Here is a 3070-nt window from a genome sequence, read left to right as displayed (position 1 = left end):
AGTGCCGTTATTTTCGTAGCAATATGCTTACTTATAAAAGTATAAGTTACATTACTACAGAATGGATTTATGAAATACATAATGTTTATGATCTACCTAAGCTTTTAAATTGGTTGAATCTAGTGTTAAGACATCGGGTAATAAATCGGTATTTCAAGTTTTCAATCAGAATAGTTAGCAAAATATTGATAGATTTAGTGTGATATAAAATTCGTCACAAATATGCTTCGGTATCATTAAAATGTGATAATCAAATTACTCACTCAGGGTTTAGACTGTAATTTATCAAAATACGGTGAAATGGAACTGTTGTATTTTTTATTCCACAATCTCTATATCAAACGTCAAAAAAACTGGAAAACAAACAATGTACATTCACGGAACATTGATAAACGTCAACTACTACAGCGCCATCTCTTATTATTGCCGTAGGTTGTATTTTGTCCGACCGCACGTTGTAAAGCTGGAAATACAAGAGTATTTTATATAACTAAAACCTAACCAATATGATGTAAAGCCATATTGTATTGGATAAAAGCGTTCTAATTTCAGATTCTGGATTCCGTTGGGAAATATCTATGTCAAAACCAAGCAGAGGAAAACACAATTTAATGATTTGTAACACTGTGTAGATTGTTTTCTTTCATAAATACAAAAAGGGTATGCACAGTGGTGAGTGCACAGTATTTTAAAGCAGCCAATGACAGAATGCGAATGTTCTGTAGTAACCTTCACCAAACGTAGATAGCTACGTATTAAGTTATTCACAAGCAATACATTTTTTTTTTTGGTCATAATTACTATAAGTACATAATATGTAATAAGGGAAACCATTATAAATCATTACTAGGTAACCAAGCAATCTTTGGGATTCCAAATAATATCATAGTATTAGGTAAGTATAGGGACCATAGATTTTTTCGGACAAATTACCAAATAAGTAAGTACATAATAAATAAAATCACTACTTACCTTCATAGACGAAATATTGCTTAGGGTTTGATCATCAAAATATAATCTGTACAGTGACTAACACGGTCGTGCATAAACTCCATAATCAGTAGTCATTATGACTTTGATAGACTTACGAATCCAATCGAGTAAAACCCACACTTAGCCGATTTGCCCACACATGGCGTAACGTCAGTGACAAACAACACACCCAGCTGTTCTAGACATTTATATGGAGTATTCCTACAGATTTCATACAAATAGCTTTTTTTTATAGATCTACAAACCTTAAAATAACATTGGCTCTGCCGGTGAATACAGCGTATATACCAATCACGAATATCACTTTAGTTCTTACACACTAATGAATTATCACAATAACACTTTTCAACGATTTCTTTACAATTTTCGCACACTGCTTAGTTAGTTCTGAGATCACAGGATGACACTTTCACGTTTTGTGTCAAACACACACTGAAAGGATGACTGCTCTCGTCAATGACAGTTCATATATTCGGTCTGTCGAGCGACTAATAATACTGTAATCATATCGTTTCCTCGTTGGTAATATTAGTGCAAAATTAATGCGTATTAATTTAATAAAGGAAACATTTGATGCTAGAAAATTTTGTGAACTCCATAAAGTCTACGCTTGGGCAGACTTAGCGGCAACACAATAGCACAACAAACGATTGAGTGCACGGTTACCGTCGACTGACGTTCAATGGCAAGAATATAACGAAACGAACACGAGTAATGAATCCAACAGCACAGCAGTTGGATAGAAAAAACAGCGCGCGAGTAAGTGGCGGGACTATTCAATTTGTTACTTTCAGTTTTGATTTGTGTGTCAGTATTAAGCAAATAAAATGGTTCCGTAAGATTTTAGCAATCACTGCTCGCTTATAGGAATCACATAAATCGACCAAAGCCAAATAATTGTATGGTAATGTTTTTAATTCTAACTTAAAGTGCAAATACTTTGATACAAATTGATTCATTTAATCTTATCCCGTCCTATGCTGCAGCCTGCAAATAAATGTATCTAGTAGTTATCCGCATTTATTATAAATGTATAATAGAGTATTTGACACACTTTTGTTTTTTACTTTTAACAAATACTACTTTTTGCTCGCGGCTCCGCCTGCGTGAAAGTGTTTTCCGGAATAAAAGACCCACCATATATTTTACCGGGATATAAAATAGCTTATACCTAATTTTTTTATTAACATATATACGTTGTCCGAGCTCAATAGTGGTGAGACGAAAGCAAGGTAATTGCCCGACATTCATTTAGTCAAGCTCCAACCAGTGTCGCGGCTAGTCGGCTTACTAATTTGTATTTTACAAATAAAATGCCTTTCTGTGATTTTAGATAATGTACAAATTATACTGCTACTGTAAATGAAAAATAAAACGTTTCGTTTCATACGTTAGTAATAAGGCGATACCTCAAGGTCCATTTTCATACATTTTGTTTCACCTTTAATCTAGGTAACTAAACAAGTATTGGCAAGTAAAGAATTTAAATTCACGTCTAGTTAGTGATTAGTTCTCGCAGTTGAAAGAAAAACGTAAAAATAATTAATAATCATGGATATTTCGGTCTTTAAAATTTAATATGACGAAATTTTAACTATACCAGGTTAAATAGTAGCGTATTATGTTAATGTCGGACTAGGTCTACTAATATACCAAAATATTCCATTCATATCCATTAGGAGATTTTACCATGGAGGTATTATTTCCTACCTCCAAAGGTCTAAATCACGGTAGAAAATTTGCATGACGCCAGCGCCATCTATTAAATAAAATCGTACAATAAATAAAGATCGTACGATAAAAATAATCTATTGTGTTAATCCGCCACCATAATATAATCTGTGTAGGTACCATATTTTGTTGTCTGCAAAAAGTATTTACTATTTATTTTAATACTGGCCGTTCAGTGGTCGAAATTTGTGAAATAAGGGTAATTAGTAAGTAAGTAATTAGTATTTGTCTACTTGGTATTCACATTAAATAATTTTGTAAAATTACCCTTTGCCATAATCTCAACAAAGAAATTACCTTTGAATTTAATAGATTTATTGTAACACATTTATAGATTCATTTTTCT

General features: G+C 32.6%; 1 long non-coding RNA gene across 1 annotated transcript; it reads right to left on the bottom strand.

The window, feature by feature from the left end:
• Window positions 1–314: 314 nt before the first annotated feature.
• LOC119193050 lies at window positions 315–1469 on the bottom strand. Its single transcript, XR_005113807.1, has 2 exons — window positions 973–1469; window positions 315–463 (listed from the first exon to the last, which is right to left on the bottom strand). It is a non-coding gene; the product is annotated as an uncharacterized LOC119193050 (long non-coding RNA).
• Window positions 1470–3070: the final 1601 nt, after the last annotated feature.

This window comes from Manduca sexta, unplaced genomic scaffold (genome assembly GCF_014839805.1).
Source record: "Manduca sexta isolate Smith_Timp_Sample1 unplaced genomic scaffold, JHU_Msex_v1.0 HiC_scaffold_3570, whole genome shotgun sequence".
Taxonomy (NCBI): domain Eukaryota; kingdom Metazoa; phylum Arthropoda; class Insecta; order Lepidoptera; family Sphingidae; genus Manduca; species Manduca sexta.
This window is presented reverse-complemented; position numbering and strand designations above follow the sequence as displayed.